Genomic DNA, 22,231 nt, shown 5'->3' with positions numbered 1-22,231 from the left:
CTCCAGGAAAAACAAAGTAGGGAATAAAAAAGTAAGCCTAGCAGACAACTTGCTACAGCTGTGAACAGTGTGTACAGAGTCCTAATAATGTAAAGCAAGGATACTGAGCTGATCAAAATTATAATGTATTTGTATCAAAAGGTTGGAAGAATGAAGGTTTGGATGTGTAGAGGAGATGTGGTTTGAAAGAGAGCTTAATATTCATTTTCCAAAATAGAAAGTTAAATAGGTGATACATAAAGCTGAAAAAGTCAGTAGGCTGTGTTACAAGGATATTAGTCAGAAATAGGGAGTTTTTATTCCAAGAGTCAGCAGTAGGAGCTGAACATTGTTGCTTCTGACCAGGAAATGGGGTGGTTGTTGGGAACTGCTCCTTTTTACAATCGGTGTTCGAGAACTGTTTGACTCTTTAATGAATGTATGGTATAAGTTTGATAAAAAGAAATCAAAGCTGAATTTTGAAAAATTGATGTTAAGAATTGGGGTGTTTTTGACAGAGAGAGATAACAATCAGACAAAACTACATTTGAAGGGATCCTCATTATTTCTAGCCTTTCAGCAAGGACTAGGGGGCAGACATCTGTTTAAGGTTCAAAAATTCTTTCTGACATTCTTGCCGACATGTAACCTTTGGAAGTAATGAACTCTCCGTCATTGTAAATATGCAGGCAGAGGCTGCCTGACCAGCTCTCTAACTGTAGCAGGGTGTGTTTACCATTGGCCAGTTGGAGCAAGCAACTTCTAACATTCTTTCAGTTTTGAATGTGGCATTTTCAGGATGGATAGTTGATAAGAATGTATTACAAAAAGCTTAACAAGAAAGAGTCCAAAACATCTCAAACCCATTGCCAGGGTTTTCTCTGCCAGACACCATCCTGAGCCTGCCATCTGTGAGCCAGGCCACAAAGACCAGTCACATGAGAATGAACACACTTTGTCCCTCCTATCTGATTTGGCATCGGGCTCAGCCATTTTCCCCATGGAATAGTCCACGCCCAGGTCTCTGACGATGGAGCTGGTCTCACAGCAGCCCTGTGAGCGCTGGTCCAGCCCTAGGGGTTCCTGCGTGAAGTTTCTCAGGACTCCAGGCTGTTCTCAGAGCTGAGTCCCCCCTAGGCTAAGCCCTCGGAGATCATCTCAGCTCCAGACTGAGCCGGAAGCTTCCGAGAGAACTCAGAGCTGAGGAAAGTCACAGGTCTTACCCAGCACTGCCGCGTCAGCAGTGCTCCAGCTGAGGGAAGTAGCAGCAGCAGCAAACACACCTGAGCCGCCGCCTCATTTTTCCGCCTCATCCCTAAGCCCTCTGTGTCTGCCTGTCTGTGTCTGTCTCCCTTTCAGGACCAGCCTGGCACCGCTTCGTGCCCTGCCTCCTTTCTTCTAATCTTGCCTCCCTGGCCTGTTCCGTCTACTCCAGCTTAACTGAGTAACATTGAAGTGTTTTTGAAACCTAGGAACAGCCGACGTGCTAGATACAAAGAATACAGGGCAGTTCCTTACTCAGCCACATCCCTCCTGCCCTCTCCCATTCCTACATGAGTTTTATAAATATTTTGTCAGAGAGACATTGCACTCCCAGTTGTTATCATTATCAGCCATTTCCTTATTATCTGTGGTTTACGATGCATTTGCTCCAGGGAAGTTCCCGAGATAAGGCAGACTCAGATGACTGAGCCAGTAGTTGAAGTCCACTTGTGTCAAGCCTGTTAAGAATGATCTTTGGTGGGATTTGTTGAATGTGCCAGACTGTCCAGTGAGTGGTGATGATCCCCTGCATCTGCTCCGGAGTCGGCCTCGTCCCCTCCTTTGCTCTGTTCTCATTTATCTCTCTTCAGCAGGTGAACCAGTGATCTGTATTTCTATGATACGTAAAATACTTCTTATTTCACGGTAGAATTTGGGGGCTGCTGTGAAAACGCATATGTTTTAAGTGTGAATTGAGTCAGAGGTTTAAACTTAAAGCCCCCTTGATTTAGAATCAGAAATTAGTATGATGGAAGGAGGGTATAACTCAGTGGTAGAGTGAATGCCTAGCATGCATGAGGTACTGGGTTAAATCCCCAATGCCTCCATTTAAAAAACAAATAAATAAACCTATTTATGCCCCACCTTAAAAACAAAGAAAAAAGAAATTAACATGAGGATGAAGCTACAGAGTGAATATGTGTGTCTTCTGAAACTACCTTCTGTCTTTCTACAGGAAATTCTACGGAGAGAAGGTCGGAATCTACTTTGCTTGGGCTGGGCTATTACATTCAGATGCTCCTCCTGGCAGCAGTCGTGGGGGTGACTTGCTTTCTGTATGTATATTTTAATCAAAATAACTGTACTTAGAGGTAACTTCTCTTTATTCCTTGTTACGGTGCTTACTTAACTTAGAATGACATTCTCCAGGAGCATCCACGTTGCTGCAAATGGCCCTATATTGTCAGTTTTTATAGCCGAGTGGTTTTCCATTGTATAAATATACCACTTCTTTAGCCAGTCATCCGTTGATGGACATTTAGGCTATCTCCATGTCTTGGCTATTGTAAATAGTGCTGCTATGTATATTGGGGTGCAGCTGTCATCCTGAAGTAGGGTTCCTTCAGGATATATGCACAGGAGTGGGATTCCTGTGTCATATGGCAATTCTATTCCTAGTCTTTTGAGGAAACTCAATACTGTTTCCAAAGTGGCTGCACCAAACTGCATTCCCACCAGAAGTGTCGGAGGTTTCCCTTTGTCCACAGCCTCTCTAGCATATGTCATTTGTGGATTTTTGAATGATGGCCATTCTGACTGGTTTGAGGTGATACCTCATTGTACTTTTGATTTGCATTTCTCTGATAATTAGTGATATTGAGCATTTTTTCATGTGCCCATTGATCATTTGTATATCTTCCTTGGAGAATTGCTTGTTTTGGTCTTCTGCCCATGTTTGGATTGGGTTATTTGGTTGTTTCTTAGTAAGTCATATGAGCTGCTTATATATTCTGGAGATCAAGCCTTTGTTAGTTTCATTTGCAAAAATGTTCTCCCATTCTGTAGGTTGTCTTTTTGTTTTACTTAAGGTGTCCTTTGCTGTGCAGAAGCTTGTAAGTTTCATTAGGTCCCATTTGTTTATTCTTGCTTTTATTTCTATTGCTTTTGTAGACTGCCCTAGGGGAAGATTTCTGAGATGTATGTCAGATATTTTGCCTGTATTTTCTCCTAGGAGGTTTATTGTATCTTGTCTTATGTTTATCTTGCTGAAGAGACTATCTTTATTCCATTGTATATTCTTGCCTCCTTTGTTGAATATTAGTTGACCAAAAGTATTTGGGCTCATTTCTGGGCTCTCTATTCTGTTCCATTTGGCTGTATGTCTGTTTTTGTACTAATACCATGATGTCTTGACGACTGTAACTCTATAGAATTGTCTCAAGTCTGGGACAGTTATTTTTCCAGCCTCTTTCTTTTTTTCTTAAGTTATTCCCTGGAAATTCTATGTCTTTGATGGTTCCATATAAATTTTATTGTGATTTGTTCTAGTTCTATGTAATATGTCCAGGATAATTTGGTAGGGATTGCATTAAATCTGTAGATTGCCTTGGGCAGTGTGACCATTTTAACAATATTGATTCTTGCAATCCAAGAGCTTGGGATACCTTTCCATTTTTTAAAGTCTTCTTTAATTTCCTTCACCAATGGTTTATAGTTTTCTGTGTATAATTCTGTCACGTCTGTGGTTAGATTTATTCCTAGATATTTTATTACTTTGGGTGCTATTTTAAAGGGGATTGTTTCTTTACTTTCTTTTTCTGTTGACTCATCATTTGTGTAAAGAAATGCAACTGATTTTTGAACATTAATCTTGTAAGCTGCTACTTTGCTAAATTCTTCGATCAGCTCTAGTAGTTTTTGTGTGGACCTTTTATGGTTTTCTATATATATTGTCGTGTCATCTGCATATAGTGACACTTTTACCTCTTCTTTTCCAATTTAGACCCCTTTTACTTCTGTTACTTGCCTGATTGCTGTGGCCAGGACTTCCAAGACTATGTTGAATAGGAGTGGTGATAGTGGGCATCCTTGAGTTGTCCCAGATTTTAGTGGGAATCTTTTGAGGTTTTCATCGTTGAGTGCTATGCTGGCTGTAGGTTTGACATCTATAGCTTTTATGATGTTGAGATATGTTCCCTCAATACCCACTTTGGTGAGAATTTTTATCATAAATGGGTGTTGAATTTTATCAAAAGTTTTCTGCATCTATTGAGATGATCATGTGGTTTTTGTCCTTTCTCTTGTTGATGTGAAGTATTACATTGATTGATTTTCATATGTTGAACCACCCTTGTGTCCCTGAGATGAACCCCACTTGAGCATGATGTATTATCTTTTTTATGTGCTGTTGGAATTTATTTACTAGTATTTTGGTAAGGACTTTTTTCATCTGTGTTCATCAGTGATATTGGTCTGTAATTCTCTTTTTTGGTGGTGTCTTTGCCTGGTTTTGGTATCAGGGTAATGGTGGCTTCATAGAATGAGTTTGGGAATATTCCTTCTTTTCAATCTTCTGGAAGAGTTTGAGAAGGACTGGTATGAGTTCTTCTTTGTATGTGTGGTAGAACTCCCCGGTGAAGCTGTCCAGTCCTGGACTTTTATTTGTAGGGAGGTTTTTTATTGTTAATTCAATTTCATTCCTAGTGATCCATTTGTTGAAGTGGATAGTTTCTTCTTGATTCAGTCTTAGTGGACTGTATGTTTCCAGAAACTTGTCCATCTCCACTAGGTTATCCATTTTTTTCCATGTAGTTTGTCATGATATTCTCATATGATATTCTGTATTTCTATGTTATTTGTTGTAATTTCTCCATTTTCGTTTCTTATTTTGCAAATTTGTTCTCTCTCTTTCTTCTTCTTTGTGAGTTTGGCCAGAGGATTTTCGATTTTATTTATTCTTTCAAAAAACTAGCTTTTGGTTTGATTGATTATTTTCTCTATTTTTTTAATCTTTATTTTATTTATGTCCTCCATGATCTTTATTATTTCCTTTCTTCTGCTGACTTTTGTGTGTTTTTGCTCTTCTGTTTCTAGTTCTTTCAGCTGGTGGGTTAGATTGTTTATTTGGTATTGTTCTTCTTTTTTGAGGAAGGCCTGCATTATCCTAAACTTTCCTCTTAGCACTGCTTTTGCTGTGTCCCATATGTTTTGTGTGGTTGTGTTTTCATTTTCATTTGTCTCAAGGTATTCTTTAATTTCAACTTTGATTACATCATTGACCCATTGGTTTTCTAATAGCATGTTGTTTAATCTCAATGCTTTCCTTTCTTTCTCCTTTGTTTCTCTGAAGTTGATTTCTAGTTTCCATGGCATTGTGGTCAGTAAAGATGCTTGAGATAATTTCTATCTTCTTAAAATTGTTGAGGCTTCTTTTGTGACTAAGTACATGATCAATCCTAGAAAATGTTCCACACACATTTTAAGAGATTATTTATTCTGTTATGGGGGATTGTAATGCTCTGAAAATATCCACTAAATCCAATTATTCTCTTGTATCATTTAATTTCTCTGTTGCCTTATTTATTTCCTGTCTGGAAGATCTGTCTAGTGATGTTAATGTGGTGTTAAAATTTCTGACAATGATTGTATTCCCATCAATTTCCCCCTTTATCTCTGTTAGTAGTTGTTTAATGTACTTAGGTGCTCATGTTGGGTGCATATATATTAATGATTGTAATATCTTCATCTTGTATTGATCCTTTAATCATTATAAAATGTCTTTATTTATCTTTCTTTATGACCCTTGTTTTAAAGTCTATTTTGTCTGAAATCAATACTGCTACACCTGCTTTTATGGCATTTCCATTTGCATGGAATATCATTTTCCGTCCATTCACTCTCAATCTATATGTGTCCTTCTCCCTAAAGTGTGTCTCTTGTATGCAGTGTATTGAAGGTTCTTGCTTTATTATCCAGTCTGCTAATCTGTCTTTTGACTGGAGCATTTAGACCATTAACATTTACAGTAATTAATGATAGATGAGAGTTTATTGCTATTTTGAACTTATTTTTGCAGTTGATTTGGTATTTCTTCTTGGTTCCTTTCTTCTTCCTTTTGTGGTATGGTAATTTTCCTTTGTATTGTATTTAGTTTTTGTGACTCACTTGTAAGATTTTGGCTTGTGATTACACTTTTTTGTAAGTCTGTTAACCAATTACTGTAACTGTGTGTACTAAACAGATATTAATGTAATCTCAAACCCATCCTACTGAGAACAAGATTTAAAAAAAAAAAAAGAAGAAAGGAATAATACTCTCACAGTCATGAATTCTCATTTCTGTAGCATCCTGCTTCTTTTCTATTTAGAGTAGACCTTTCAATATTTCTTTTAGCATGGGTTTAGTGTTGCTAAATTCTTTTAGTATTTGCTTCTCTGTGAAATTCTTTATCTCTCCTTCTATTCTAAAGGATAGCCTTGCTGGAGCAAGTATCCTAGGCTGCATCTTTTTTTTTCATTCAGGACTTTGAATATATCTTGCCACTCCCTTCTGGCCTGTAGTGTTTCTGTAGAGAAATCAGCTGAGAGCCTTCTCTTGTAACTCACTCTTTGTTTTTCTCTTGCTGCCTTTAGGATCATTTCTTTATCCTTCAGTCTGGCCATCTTGATTTATGATATATCTTGGCGTGTTTCTCTTTGGGCTCTTCCTGTTTGGGACCCTCTGAGCCTCCTGTGCTTGGGTGTCTGATTCCTTCTTTAGGTTTGGGAAGTTTTCAGTCATGATTTCTTTAATTACCTTTTCCATCCCCTTTGTTCTTTCTTCCCCTTCTGGAACCCCTATTATGCATAGATTGGCATGCTTTATATTATCCCATAGGTTCCTTATATTGTTTTCATTGTTTTATATTTGTTTTTCTCTCAGCTGTTCTGATTGGGTGCTTTCTGTTGTCCTGTCTTCTAGGTCACTTATTCGTTCTGCTGCATTATCTAGCCTGCTTTGTACAGCCTTTAGGTCAGATCTCATTTCAGCCAATGAATTTACCAATTCTACTTGGCTCTTCTTTATAGCTTCTATTTTGTTTTTGATATATTTTATGTCTCTAAAGACTATCTCTTTTAGTTCCTTCAGTAATTTGATCACTTCTTTTTTGAAATCTTGATCTAGTAGGCCATCAATGTCTATTTTATTGATCGTTCTTTGAGGGGATTTCTCTTGCTATTTTAATTGGCAGGACTTCCTCTGCTTCTTCATTCTGCTCATATCTCTCTGGCCCTGTGGCTTTTGGAGTATCAGTTATCTATTGTGGTCCTTAAAGGAGTTTATTTATTTATCTATCTAAAGCCTATGTGGGAATAAAACTTAAAAGAGAGAGAGAGAATTTTAAAAGAATGGAGGAAAAGAAGGTTTGAAAACAGTGTATAATCAATAATAGAAGAGCAAGTTGAAGCAGAATAGGAATCGAGTTGAGATATCTTTTAAGAATCTTAATAAAAAGAAGAGAAAATTCAAAATACAATATTTGAAACCTGTGACTAATAAATAACAGATCAAAACCAAGAGAATATAAATGAAATGAGAATTGTAAACATATAGGACTGTTTAAAAATAAAGATTAAAAATGTAATAGGAATAAAACAGATATAAAAAGATTTTAAAAACAAAGATGTGTTCTCCTAGAGACTGTGTGCTCTTAATGGTTTTATTGAGAGGCCTTTGTGTCTTCGCCCTGTTTCACAAACTCACCTTGCTCTGTTTGCCCCCTTGTCTGTGCTGCTCACAGTGTCTTTCGGCAAGAAGATTGCACCCCTCCAACACTGGGTCAGGTGATCCTTTCCTTTGTGGTGGGTGGGTGGGTCACTCCCCCTCCAGATGCTGCAGTCAGTGCTGGGCCAGTTGCTCCATATGTGGGCTCAGCTTCAAAAGTAACAGCTTTATGGAGATATAATTCACATACCATAAAATGCAGCCTTTGAAATTGTGCATTAGGATTTTAAGTACATTTCAGGGTTTTGTAGCCATCACTCCCAAAAAGAACCAGTACCCTTTAGTAAGTCACTCCCTAAACTTCCTTTCCCTTAGACCCCAGCAGCCACCACTCTACTTTCTGTCTCTACGGATTTGCCTGTTCTGGGCATTTCATATAAGTAGAACCATACAGTATGCTGCCTTATTTGATTGTCGTCTTTCATTTAGTGTGACGTTGTCAAGGCTCATCCATGGTGTAGCATATATCAGTACCCAAAGTCCTTTTTGTGTTCAAATAATATGCCATTGTTATAAATACACCACTTTGCTTATCCATCCATCAGTTGATGATGAATAATTCTGCTGTAAATGCTCATGGACAAGTTTTTGTGTGAACACATATTTTCAGTTCTTCTCAGGATATATCAAAAAATGGAATTGCTGGGATGTATTCTACTTTTAACATTTTGAGGAATTGCTAAAGTAGTTTTTAAAGTGACTGCACCATTTTATATTTCCAGTAGTAATGTATGAGGAGTCCAGTTTCTCCACATCCTCATCAACACTTTTTATTACCGAGTTTATAGATACATATTTATATATCATATATCATATATATTTGTCATCCTATTTGGTATGAAGTGGCATGTCATTGTGCTTTTGATTTCTGTTTCCCTAATGCCTACTGATGTTGAACATCTTTTTATGTGCTTATTTCCCATTCGTATGTCTTCTTTGGAGAAACATCTATTCAAATTCTTTGCCCATTTTAATTGTATTTGTCTTTGTATTTTCATGTTTTAAGTCTCCTTTGTCTATTCTGGATAAAAAGTCCCTTATCAGGGAAAATATTGGAAATATTTTCACCCATTCTGTGGATTGTCTTCTTACTTTCTTGATGAAGTCCTTTGAAGCACAGAAGTGTTTAATTTTACTGAAGTCCAGTTCACTTGATATATTTTCTTTTGTTGTTTGTGCTTTTGCTGTCATATCTTAGAAGTATTTGTACTTCAAAATCCTGAAGATTTTCTCATTGTTCATTTTCTAAAAGTTTTATAATTTCAGGTCTGTGATTTATTTTGAGTTAATTTTCATAAATGGTGTTAAGATAAAAGTTCAGTTTTCTTTCTTTCCAGGTGTATGTTCAGGTGTCCCAGCATCATTTTTGTAAAAATTACTTTTTCCCGTTGGATTGTCATGGAACCTTTACGAAAAATTAACTGGCTACATGTAAGAGTTTGTTTATGGACTCTCAGTTCTTTTCTCTCAATCTATTTGTGTGTCCTTTATGCAAGTACCACACTGTATGGATTACCATTTTGTTACTGAGTTTTGAATTTGGAAACTTCAAAACTTTGTTCTTTTTCAAGATTGTTTTGACTATTCTGGGTATCTTGCATTTCCATAGTTTTAGGAACAGTTTGCTCATTTCTCACAAAAAGCCAGATTTGCATTGAATCTATAGGTCATTTTGAGGACAAATGCCATCCTAACAATGATAAGGCTTCTGATCCATGAACACAGAAGAGCTTTCCATTTATTTTAGGTCATTTTTAACTTCTATCAGTAGTATTTTAGTTTTCAATATACAAGTTTCAGACATTTTCCTCAGTATTCCACATATTTTTCTTAATATTCCTAAGTATTTTATTCTTTTTGATGCTATTGTAAATGAAAATGTTTCCTACATTTTATTTTTAGATTATTCACTGCTGTTGTATAGAAATATAATTACTTTTTTATATATCGATTTGTGTCTTACAATTTTGGTCAAACTATGTTGTTAATTCTAATAGTTTTTTTTTTCTCTCTCTCTCTCTCTTTTTTCTTTGTGGGTTCCTTGTGATTTCAATGTATAATATCATGTCATCTGGAATTGAAATAGTTTTATTTCTTTCTTTCTAATCTAGAGGCTTTATTTTCTTTGTCTGTTTGCTTTGACTAGAACCTCTAGTACAATGTTGATTTTGGGAGGAAATAATTCAGTCTTTCACCATTATGTATGATCTTTGCTCCAGGTTTTTCATAGATGTTCTCTGTCAAGTTGAGGAAGTTCTCTTCTATTCCTAGTTTTTATCTATTATTCTATTAATATTGCATATTACATGAATTGACTTGTATGTTGAAGTGCCTTTGCATACCTGGATACATCCCACTGAATTGTGGTCTATTTTATATGTTAATGGATTGGATTTGCTTTTATTCTGTTGAGGACTTTTGCATTTATATCCATAAGAGATAGTCTTTAGTTTTCTTGTGATGCCTTTGTCTGGTTTTGGTATCAGTGTGATACTCGTGTCATTGAATGAATTGGGAAGTGTGCCCACCTCTTTATTTTTAGACGAGTTTGTGAAGCATTTTTTGTTTGTTTGTTTTTTGTTTTTGTTTTTTCTTTAAGTAGTTGATGGAATTCACCAGCAAAGCCATACTGGCCTAGCATTTCCTTGTGGGAATGTTTTGGATTACTGTTTCAGTCACTACTTATTGTAGGGTTATTTGAGTTTTCTATCTCTCCTTGAATTAGATTTAGTCACATATCCTTCTAGGAATTTATCCATTTCATCTAGATTATCTCATTTATTGGCTATACAAGTATTCATGGTATTCCCTTATATTCCTTGTTATTTTTGTTAGGGCAGTAGTGACATCCTTCCTTTCATTTCTCATCTTAGTAATTTGAACCTTCTCCCTTTTTTTCTTCAGTACTAGCTAAAAATTTGTCAATTTTCTTGATCTTTTCAAAGAACCAACTTTTCTTTTTGTTGATTATTCTCTGTTATTCATCTATTCTCTATTCCATTTATTTCTGCCTTTACTATTTTGATTAGAATATTTAATTCATTTACATTAATGTAATTTCTTATCAGGTTGAAGTTACATCTGCTATCTGCTTTCTATATGACTTTTTATTTCCCCAATGCTCTATTACTACACTTTTTTGTACAAAGTAGGCATTTTCAAGTGTGCCATTTTAATTTGTTGTTTATTTTATCTTTTTCTTCTCCTCCTCCTCCTCCTCTTCCTCCTCCTCCTTCTCCTCCATTGCCCTGGAGATTATTATTAACATATTGTTTTAAAGCAATCTAGTTCACATGAATGCCAACTTAATTTCAATAGTACACAAAAACTTTGCTTTGATATCAATCTTTTCCCTCCCCCTCCTCATGCTGTCACTGTCATACAAGTTACACCTTTATGCATTTATAAGTGCATCTACACTGTTTCATAAGTATTGTTTTATGTAGTTGTCTTTTACATCAAATAGAAGAAAACACGTACATGTAATACTGTATTTATACTGTTTTATTTTCTTACTCATGTAGTAGTGCTCTTTATTTTTCAGGTGAGTGTCTTTTCATTTACACCTGCTGGACTATCCTTAGTATTTCTTGTAGGGCAGGCCTGCTAGCAATTGATCCTTTCAGACTTTGTAGGAGTGTGTTAATTTCTTCTTTTTTTTTTTTTTGAAGAATCATTTTGTTGGCTATAAAATACTTGGTGACAGTATTTTCCTTTTATCACTTTGACGATACCATCCCACTGCCTTCTGGTCTCCATGGTTTTTGATGAGAAATCAACTGTCTTACTGAGGAGCCTTTGAATATGTTGAGCCTCTTTTCTCTTTCTGCTGTCAAGATTCTTTGTTCTTCTCTTTTGACACACTTAGTCTGATGTGCCTATTTTCGATGTCTCTACGTTCATACCACGTGGAGTTTGTTGAGCTGCTGGGATGTACAAATTAATGTTTTCATCAAATTTGGAAAGTTTTCAGCCATTATTTCTTTATATACTTTTTCTACCCCTTTTTTTCTCTCCTTCCTTCTGGCGCTCACATTATATGTGTATTGGTATTGTTGATGGTGTCCAACCTATCTCTGACACAGTGTTCATTTTTTTTCATTCCTTTTTCTTTCTGTTCCACAGACTGGATAATCTCAGTAGTTTTAAATTAACTGACTTTTTCTTCAACAAGTTCATATCTACAGAGAAATCTCTTATTGAATTTTTCATTTTAGTCAATATATTTGTATCTCTAGAATGTCCAGTTGGTTTTTAATGTAAATTTTATCTATTGATATTCTCTGTACAATGAGATGTTCACATACTTAAATTCTTTAGGCATGGTTTCGGTTAGCTCTTTGATCATATGTGTAATTCCTTATTTATGTCTTTGTCTAGTAAGTCCAGTGTCTGGGTTTCCTCAGGGAGTTTCTATTGACTACTTTCTCTCCTGTGTTATGGCCAAACTTTTCTGTTTCTTTGTACATCTTGTAATTTTCTGTTGAAAACTGGACATTTAAAATATTACAATATGGCAGATCTGAAAGCCAGATTTTCCTCATCTCCAGGGTTTATCATTGTTTCCATTGTCATTGCTGCTGCAGATATTTATTTAGTTACTTTCCTGAACAAATTCTGTAAAGTCTGTATTCTTTATCATGCATGGCCATGAGATCTGTATGTGTGCAGAAAGCCTAGTTGTCATCACTGTAATAATGATTGGACAGTGAATTCTTTCAATGCCTGGAGCCAATCGTTTGAGCTGTTGCCAGGTGGCTGTGTGCCTGCGTGCTGAGGGATGCCCTCAGCACCGGCAGGCAGTCTGCAGCTATTCTGTAGCCTTTAGTTCTTGCTTATGCAGAACCTCAAGTTCAGCCAGAGTTGAAGGCTTAAGATTTTCTCAGATCTTTCCTTGCCATATGCCACACATGTGTACGGACTTCTACAATTCTCAGAATTTTTTGGAGCTATTTAACCCTACCTCCACCCCCAGAAAGTCTCAATACTCAATTTTGCCTTCTAAGTTTCCTAGTCAGCATCTAATTAGCCTGTACTGGTACCACTGCCTCATGCAGTTGTAAAGTTACTCACTGCTGATTGTTTTCCACAAACACTCTGGGGACAGGCTGTTTGCACAGCATGAGTTTGAGATAGGTGAATAAGTGACAGCTCTCTGGGGGCGGATTTTTTGGGTAACTTCAAATCACTTCTGCCCCTTCCTTGATTGTGAGACTGTTGCTTTTAAAGGCCACCATTTAGGTGAGGATACGGGGATGGGGGTAGTTCAAGTTACGATATGACAAAACTGACTAGCTTTATGGAGATTTAGCTGTTATTTTTTCTCAAATAAACATTCCCCTTATTGCTGGAAGCCTTGGTTAAATTTCCAGAGTTCTGCAGAGGTTAATTTTAACAAATTTTCCCATTGTCATTGCTTAACAGAGGAGTAAGTTTTCCAAGATTTTTACTCAGATATTGTAGAAGTGTATCCCATTTGCATTTGTTTTTAACTGAGTTACTTGCAAGAGTAACTAATTCTACAGCTCCAGCCCCATTCAAATAAGAGTCCATCTGCATGGCTTCTCCTACAGGGAGAAGTGTGCAACCTGTTGTCCGTTTGTTGTTTTACTTATTAAAGTGTAGGGGTTTTTAAGAATATGCTCATGAATAGCCCTTTGTCATTTTTACACGTTACAAATCTTCCACTAGACTGTGGCTATTTTTTTCCCTTTCTTTTAGTTGTTTTAATGAAGTTCTCAGTTTTAAGGATTTTCAGTATAGCAATATGTGGATGCTGATTACACGGGTGAGGCATTTAACTACTGTCTAAACCTCAGTCTTTGCTCTGATTCACTGTCTAGAACATCTGAACATATCTACTGAACCCCATATACCAATGGACACTGACAGTCCTAATTAAAAAAATGCTTTTTAAGTAAAGCAAAAAATATTATCTTTGACACTGGAAAAGACAAATTTCAAATTTACTAGCTGATCTTGTATTCTGTGAGCATTAGCTACATCATGTTTATAGAGCCGAGAGGCATATTGAGCTACTGATTTTATTTCATCGGATTTTAGAATGTAGAACACATTTCAGGCCCACTTATAGCACCATATGTGTATCTTTAAGGATATGTACATATGATGATGTCTTTATTATAAGTACCTTATTTTATTTTAAGTACCAACTGCTGTGAACCTCATTAAGGAAACCTTGGAACTGCGGGACTAAAATTTTTCACACCACCACCATCCCGTAGCATCTCTTTTGCACTTAGATGTTGTGTGGCAGAGTATTTTTCTGCTCCCTAGGAATGATCAATGTTGAAGGGGGAAAAAAATCCCTCCTCTAATTAATAAAGTCCAAATCACATATTTATCTGAACAATGGCCACCATTTTAGTCCACACCAATCCATCTACTCATACTGACTCAGAGTCCTTAACACAGACAATCCACAACTGTAGTCAGGGTCCTCAGCCCACGTTGTATCCCCTCTCCATTCTTTGTTGATTCTGACCTACTTTTGTCCAACACGTCCTGCCAGCCTCTTCGCTACCTTACTGCAGTTTTTAATTTTTACCTTTGAGTCCCAGGCTGTGCCTAGTGATTTCCAGAGAAACGCCAGACACCTGGCTCATCAGGAGGGGTGGGGAGGATTTCAGGAAGCTATTACCAAAACTCACTTGCAGATCAGTAAGTGGCTGTTGTGAGCATTCCTTCTAGATCTCTGCCAGGCCCGCTGCATCCACCCCAGCAAAATAACGTAGCTCCTCCACCCACCTTTGCCTCCAATCATCTGGGTTTCTGCTTTAAGTGACACTCAGAAGCTGCTGATGGGCATTATATATATATATATTTTTTTTTTTATTTGAAGTATAGTCAGTTACAATGTGTCAATTTCTGATGTACAGCACAATGTTCCAGTCATTCATATACACATATATATGTATGAATTCCTTTCCATATTATTTTTCATTAAAAGTTATTACAAGATATTAAATATAGTTCCCTGTGCTATACAGAAGAAATTTAGTTTTTTTAGCTATTTTTATATATAGTAGTTAATATTTGTAAATCTCAATCTCTGATGGGCATTTTTAAAGCCACATCTGGAACCCTTGCTGCAGAAGAGTCTGAGAAATATATTTTCAACCTCATAGCATTTTGGTTAGGAAGTTGGAATAAAGGCTGAGCTGGCTCACCTAACTTTTCTGCCTTTGTGAGTAAAGAGGTCTGGAGATTCAAGGCCCAATGAAATGTCCCAGCCCTTCAGTAGCAAACTCTTAAAGCAACCAAAATGCTCCCATTTGCCAGAGCATGACTTGTCCTTAGATACTGCTGGCCATAACCACCAACGCTGTCTAATGCATCGTCTTCATCTGGTGCACACTTTCTTTAGATGTCTAATATCCTGATTAAGAGGACAAGCTGGTTTGGATTCCCAAGGTCACAGGCAGCCTTCTGCCTGACTTTGATGTATATATGTTCATTGAAGAGTCCTCTCTCAGATCAGCTAGAGCTGCCTGGTGTGTGGCTTGCCAGAGAATGTGGGTATATTGCTCCCCACCAGAGTCCTACCAGTTGTTTTATTGCAGGAAGAGAGAGAGCAAAAGAGACAGAACAGAAAGTTCTTGTCCAGCCTCAAGCACAGTCAACCCTGCCCAGGACTCTTGCTCTGGGACACGAAGAAGTACAGGTCAGCATCGACATGGCCCTGGTGTACTCCAAAACATGGTGTGGTTTTACTGGGCTATCTGTGTCTTTCATGGACCCTGCAAAATTCTCCCCATTTGTGAAATGGGGTACTAAGGAACTCCCACCCATGCCTGTAGCTCCCAGGGTTTCCACCCTTATGGGTTTTGAGGATTTGCTGGCAATTCATTCTTTTACACCAGGTCATTTCTCAGTTACACGGCAGTCCTGTGACTTCCTCATCAGAACTACTCCTTAAGTTCGGGATTCAGTGAAAGATGCCATTCATGTTCAGGGAGGAGGAGGAAGACAGCACAGATCAGAATTTCTGTTTTGCTTTTTTTGTTGTTGTTGTTTTCATAAGCCGTCTCCAGTTGTCGAATAGACCCTGAGCAAATGAATGACTGTTACACTCCCATTTGAAGGATGAGGAAAATGACACTCAGGGAGAGGAGGCAAATATCCTGAGGTTCCAAAGACAAAAAGGGATGAGCACAGAATAAGATCCCTGCAAATTTCTTGGCTGTCATCAGCCTTTAGGTCACTGACAGAGTGCCGTGTGTAGTAGTAAAGTTGTAGCGTGCATTTAGAAGGGTGCAGATATTCTTGTTTTAGTTGATACAATCACACTGTTTTGTCTGGGACTCTGAAAAAGAGTAATGGGTTAGAAAATGTTGGTTTCTCATCCTTGGTCCTTCCTCACCCTCACCCGTCTCATGAGATCAGTACTCATTCATTTCATCCCTGCCCACCTGTAGGTGATAAAGCATAGCATGATTTTCATGTCCTGCTTCACTGATTCTTGTGAAATTAGGTGTTTGAAGATAGGAAGTCATGAAAGGAAGCTGCTTTTTTTAAATAAAGTGCAGTAATTTTCTTAGCAGTGTAGGAAATTGAGGATTTTCTTCATTGAAAATCAATAGAGATTTCAAGAATATCTGTATTTCTGATGTGTAGATTAAAATGACAAAATCTAGAGGGATTACAGAAACACAAGGATGATACAAAAAGTATCTTTAAAGAGCTTTCCTAAGACTGGGCTTGTAAAGAGACTGTTAGTTGACAGAGACCCTCTTCTCACCCATAGTCCCTCTCCTTAGGTTGCAAAGGGCCAGCGTTTCCCCTGTGTGCAGTCCTGGTGCTTCAAGTGAGTTGTGGGGTAGGGCGGTGCACATGGTGCTGCCTTCAGTTTGTCCACCCTAAGTAACCTCTAACAGTCAAGGGGCGAGTGTGTTGTAACGGCATGAACCATGCGCCATGCTCTCCGGGGTGTGTGCCCATCTCAGCTCATCCCAGCTCAGGTGATGGCAGAGCAGAGAGTGGTGGCAAGAGGTCAGCCATGAGTAGCAGGGAGCACCTGTAGTCAGCTGGGACCCAAGAGGCTAGGAGTTCCAGGTGGAAATCCCAGGACTTCCCAAAGCTCATTCATTCAGCTAATACTTCTCCAGCACCTGTGATGTGCTGGTGCTTCCTTTGTGAACAGAACCAAATCCTTGTCCTCCTGAAGTTGATGTTCTAGTGGAAATAAGAAATGATACACACAGGAGCAGATCCTGGTCAGGACACATGAGTGCTGTCTATTTTGGAGTGCACAAGGTGAGATCCTTTGGGAAGGAATGTATGATACAGGAAAATGTGGGGGAGAGGATGGCCATATCCCAGGTCGTATTTGGGTCCCTGGGATGCACCTCACCAAGTGTGGGTCCTTGGTTTGCCCAGCAACGAATTCGAGAGCCACAGTTCAGTAAAAGTAGATTTATTCAGAGAGATATATACACCATAGACAGAGTGGGCTGTTTCAGAAGGCAACAGAAAGGCCATGAGGCATGGGGGTTGGGTTCTCCAGTTTAAAGTAAAAGTAGATACACACTCCACAGACAGTGTGTGGGCTGTCTATCTCAGCAGAGAGAGCAACCACGAGGTGTGGGATTGTTAGATTTTATGCACTCAGTATCTTCATATGCTAATAAGTGGGAGGAATATTCCAACTGCTTTGGGAAAGGTGTTGGGATTCCCAGAAATTGGGCCACCACTCACCCTTTGACATTTTATGGTCAGCCTTGAACCTGTCCTGGGACCTGTGGGAGTGCCATTTAACATCCTGCTGTATTTCGGTGAGTGTGTATTGAAGCTCAAGATCTACTGGGAGTTGACTTTTCCACCATCTTGGTGCTAAAGGCTGTGCCATTCCTTTATTGGATTTGCCCGGCCCCTTCCTTCCTTTCTCATGAGGGAGCTCTGGACTGATTGCACAATTGCAGAGCAGGGGACACAGTGGAAAGAACTTCATAAGTGGAAGGTGGAAGGCAGTGTTTTCAGTAGAATTCTCAAGTCAATTACAAAGTAACGGTCTTCTTTTTGCTGGGGGTACATTGTGTCACATGAGGGAACTGTGAGCCTTGGATACTGTAGTGAGTGGGTGGCTCACTGTGTATACTGTGTTGCTTCTTAGGTGGCCCGAGGACAGTTGGCTTATAGGTGACCCATTCCCTCAAGCAGGGGTCTCTTTGGGGATTTTCTGCATGTGAGGATAACATGGGTCACTTGGGGGGCAGGACCAGCCAGTCACAGCTTGGTCCACAGTCACCTAGTGCCCTCAAGGCTTTCACCCCATGGATGCGTCACCTCCCCCTGGATGGGGACAAGGGCACAAGTGGTGGGGCAGCTTCTCAGTGGTGGAGGCATTGCTCTCCAGACCCAACACTCAACAGCGTGGACCCCTGGTGTTGGCCACAGTCTTGGCTAGATGAGGCTGTTCGGTAGCTGAGCTCATGAGACGTGGGTGCCATGCTTCCATTCTCACCAAGAGCTCTAGTTTCGAAGGTTCTCGTCAGACAGCCACAAATACTCCATAGCCCATAAACAAAGAACAGTCTCCTTCAATCGGGGAAGGGCACACAGAAGGAGAACGGAAGATCCCGAGAGCAGGAGAGGACAAATCCGTCCTGCCATCAGGGATCTGACAGACGAGCCAGCTCAGTTCCTCTTACTAGTTGTTTACTTGGAGGATCTGGGGTATTTGGGTGACCTGCAAGTGTCAGGAAATAGTACACGAGGGCTTTGTAGATTTTCTGGTCTGGTGTTAACTCACCCCTTTGTAGCTGTTGTGCAAGGAAACAAAACTTGGTGGACAACAGGCCATGGCCTCTGCTCCCTGGTGGAGCCAGGAGATTACAATGTTAAGTACGACTGCGGGGGCATCATTTCTATGTTGAGAGGCCAGATGGCCTTACATAACTCTCATGCTGGATGTCTAAGTTGCAGAGGGAAACTGGATTCCATCCAGCTCTCCAGCCAAGGAGGATACCAGAAGTGGCCTCCGCCACCAACTGTGAGCTCTTTGCCTCCACTGACAGCAGCATCTATAGCAAAAAGCTGGGCTGCCACCTGCGTTTCCGTGTAAACATCCGAGTACCCACAGCAATGGCCTCGTGAGGGTTGGTGTGCCCAAGGAAGCGGTGTGTGAGATGGAGGGAGCAGTGCCGGGGTCAGACACCGGGCGGGCAGGCAGGCAGTGACGACATCTGTGCAGCGCAGGGCCCATGGAACTGAGCCAAAGGGAGGCGGGTTTTGGAGCAGGGAACCTGGGCAGTGCCGTGTTATTCATAAGAAGATCCTGGGCTCTGGATCCACGAAGTCATTGGCTTGATTCCAGACACTAACCTTCATCTTGGGCAAATGTTTGAAGCTTTCTGTGACTCTGTTTCTTGGTGTCCCAAATGGGGACAATAGTAGCAATTACCTCTGAGAGTCAGGAGTGCCTTTATAGTTGTCATTTCATTACGCTCACAGCAGCCCACGAGCACGGTTCTAGGTCCCCTAGTTTACACGTGGCAGACCGGTAACCTTTTAATCAGTAATCACGCAGCTAAGAATGGTCAGAACGAGCATTTGAATTTGATCCCTTTGTCCAGATTATTTCTATTCTCACCCAGTATTACTGGAAAATTAGTAAACTCAGAAGAAACACTGCTGGGAAGTGGGTGCTTGAAACATGTTTGTCATTGGGGAGTGTTGAGTTCACGTTCCTCACAGCCCATCCGAGGCTCCCTGCATCTCCGGCTGCCCTTGCTGGGGTCTGCAGGGCTCTGGGAAGCTTCTCCTTGATCTCTACCCCAAGGCTCTCTGCTCTCTACAGGTTGATTCTCAACCCTGACTGCTCAGTAGAGCTAATGTCTAAAAACAAAAAAATGGTGGGGAGGGTATGGCTCAGTGGCTGAGCACTTGCTTAGCATGCAAGAGGTCCTGAGTTCAATTCCAAGTACCTCCATTAAAATAAATAAATCTAACTACCCCCCCAAAAAAGGAAAGTATTTAAAAAACAATAAACAGTACAAAGGCCCCACACCAGGCTGGGGCGCACTATGTTTTAAAGGCTCCCAGATGCTTCCCATGTGCAGGACGGTGAGAGCTACCCCTCTACGTCTCTTCTCGTGAGCTTGTCCACTCACAACCATTAGCCTCTTGAAGCAGGAGAACTACTTGGCTCAGCCTAGAACTTTCTCCCGATTTCTAGACTTTTATTTGCCTATTGGACATCTCTCCTGGAGCCCACAGGCACCCAGCCAGAACTGAATCAGTTGTCTCCTCTCACGACTTGCTCCTCTTCCTGCCCTTCTTGTTTTAGGAAATGGCACTATAATTTGGCACACTGCCAAAGCCAGAAAGCTGGCCGGCATCTTTGACCTCTTCCTGCCCTTCCATCACATCTGTGGCCAATCCGTCCACCTGCTGAAATGTTTTCTTCTCTCTCCTCCTAGCGGGGCCTCAGCAGGCCTTCACATGAACCTGCCAATAGGTCTCCCTGCCTCTATCTTTTTTCTTTCTAGATCACTTTGCATGTCTCCTTTACCTTGAAGGCACACAGAGTCCTGTGTGATGTGCACCTGTGATCTCCACCTGGTTGCCTCACCTGCCTCCCACACCCTGTTCTCACTTCTAGACTATTTGCAGTTCCTGGAAGTGACCTGGCTCTCTTTGGCCTCCCTCCTTTGCATGTGCAGCTCCCCAGGGAGAAATGGCCTTAACATTATAACTTCACCTGATCACTTCTAGGGCATCTCAGAACTCACCACAGTGGTTTCCTCCTCTGGGAGAGCGTTGGCTACAGTTCCGGCTCTCTGCCCCGAGCACCCACTGCTGACTGTTATCCAAGACGTCTTAACACGCCTCCTCAGCCATCATTTCATGATGAGTCCTGTGCACCTAGGAGCTCCCGGAAGCAGGGACTGTGTCTTTTTTCTCTTTATTCTCAGGGCATGGTAGAGACTCAGGTATAATGGTGGAGGGAACAGTGGTTATTCTGGAATTTCTCTAGAGTTAGGGCCTAGGGGTAACAGTCTGGTTGGAAGAAGGGCTTAGGGGATTTACCCTGAAGCCACATTTTTCAATAAACATTTCATGTTGTTTTTGTCTACTATTTGAAGTTACGAGTCTTAAAACAGATTGACGATTTCTAAAAATTACTTTACCGAAGATTGAGGAAAATGGCAGTTTTCCATATTTAAGAATATTATTTTAATTTTGTGTGACTGGGGTGGTGGAAAATAGAAATGCAAGGGTTACTAAAGCATTGTTATCCCCTTCCCCACCCTCAGGTCCTTTGGACAGAAGAGACAGGGATGTGAGGAGAAGGCTTGGAGGGTGGACCGTGCACTGCTTTTAAATTGTGACAGTTAATTTTACTTTTTTTTAATTTTCTTTTTTAATGGAGGTACTGGGGTTGAACCCAGGACCTTGTACATGCTTAGCACGTGCTCTACCACTGAGCTATACCCATCCCCCTGATATTTGTGTTTTTAGTGGGCATAATGTGCTGGTAGCAGGTACTTTAGCATCAGACACAGTCACCTGCGTCTGACCATCACGTTAATACCTTTTTCATGAGCTAGAGAGCTAGTCTGTTTCCAAAAGTTCAATAAATAATCTACATTTTCTTTTTTCTTAAAAAAAAGGCATTAACTCATGTTTCTCTTTAGTATCGCCTATAAATAAATGTGATTTTATTAACCGTTTACCAAAGTGTTAAGGGTAATAAATATTAAGTACTGGTTTCTGAAGCATCAGTCATCACTGAAGATCCACATTCTGCTGTTCTCTCTCTCTGTTAGTCACCTTACTTCTGGAGTTCTGGAAGCGGCGCCAGGCAGAACTTGAGTAAAAATGGGACACGGTTGAACAGGAAGAACAAGTCCAGCTAGAATAGGAGGCGCGGTGTCCCCACGTGGAGACAGATGAGATTACCCAGGAAAAGCAGGCGCTGTTTAGATGCACTTTAGTCTGTTTACTTCTGGGCTTGTCAGCCTTGGCTGCATGTTGGAATCACCAGGGTACCTTAAAAAATGTTGGTGCCTGGATTCCATCACTGCTAACTCAGATGGTACTTAGTGGCCTGTGGTGCATTCTGGCATAGGGAAGTTTTTAAAGCTCCTCTGGTTATTCTAATGTGCAGCCAATTTGAAGGAGCACTGCCTGGAATGGTGTACACAGAAGAGAAGTGTGGTCCTTCATTCATAGTAACAGTAAAAAGGGGGAAAAGAAAAAGTCTGGTATAAGTGTATAAGAAAAGAGGCATTGACTTTTATCCTTTCATAACACCAATAAATAAATGCAAAATATAAATTAGCTGCTATGACATAGATGTAGGAGGAAAGACACATTGGTTTTTATAGTTGACTCCCATTTTTTCACATGTGCCTTCATTATTGCCGCCTCCTTTTCATCGTAGACTAGGTGCCCCTTTGTCTTTAACTAAGTCCCGGTCACTGCTCCCACTTCCGGTTGGGATGTGCACAAAGCAGCATGACTCTCATCCTAAAGTCAGAGA

The 22,231-nt window shown here is 40.0% G+C and overlaps 1 long non-coding RNA gene across 1 annotated transcript in view; it reads left to right on the top strand.

Moving 5' to 3' along the window:
* The window catches only part of LOC135320578 (uncharacterized), a 49,293-nt gene that overhangs the window by 5,624 nt on the left and 21,438 nt on the right, over nt 1–22,231 (top strand). Inside the window, exon 4 of the long non-coding RNA XR_010379781.1 lies at nt 2,198–2,297. This is a non-coding gene — a long non-coding RNA (uncharacterized LOC135320578). The remainder of the gene's footprint in view (nt 1–2,197; nt 2,298–22,231) is intronic.

This window comes from Camelus dromedarius, unplaced genomic scaffold (assembly GCF_036321535.1).
Source record: "Camelus dromedarius isolate mCamDro1 unplaced genomic scaffold, mCamDro1.pat HAP1_SCAFFOLD_197, whole genome shotgun sequence".
Classification (NCBI taxonomy): Eukaryota; Metazoa; Chordata; class Mammalia; order Artiodactyla; family Camelidae; genus Camelus; species Camelus dromedarius.
This window is presented reverse-complemented; position numbering and strand designations above follow the sequence as displayed.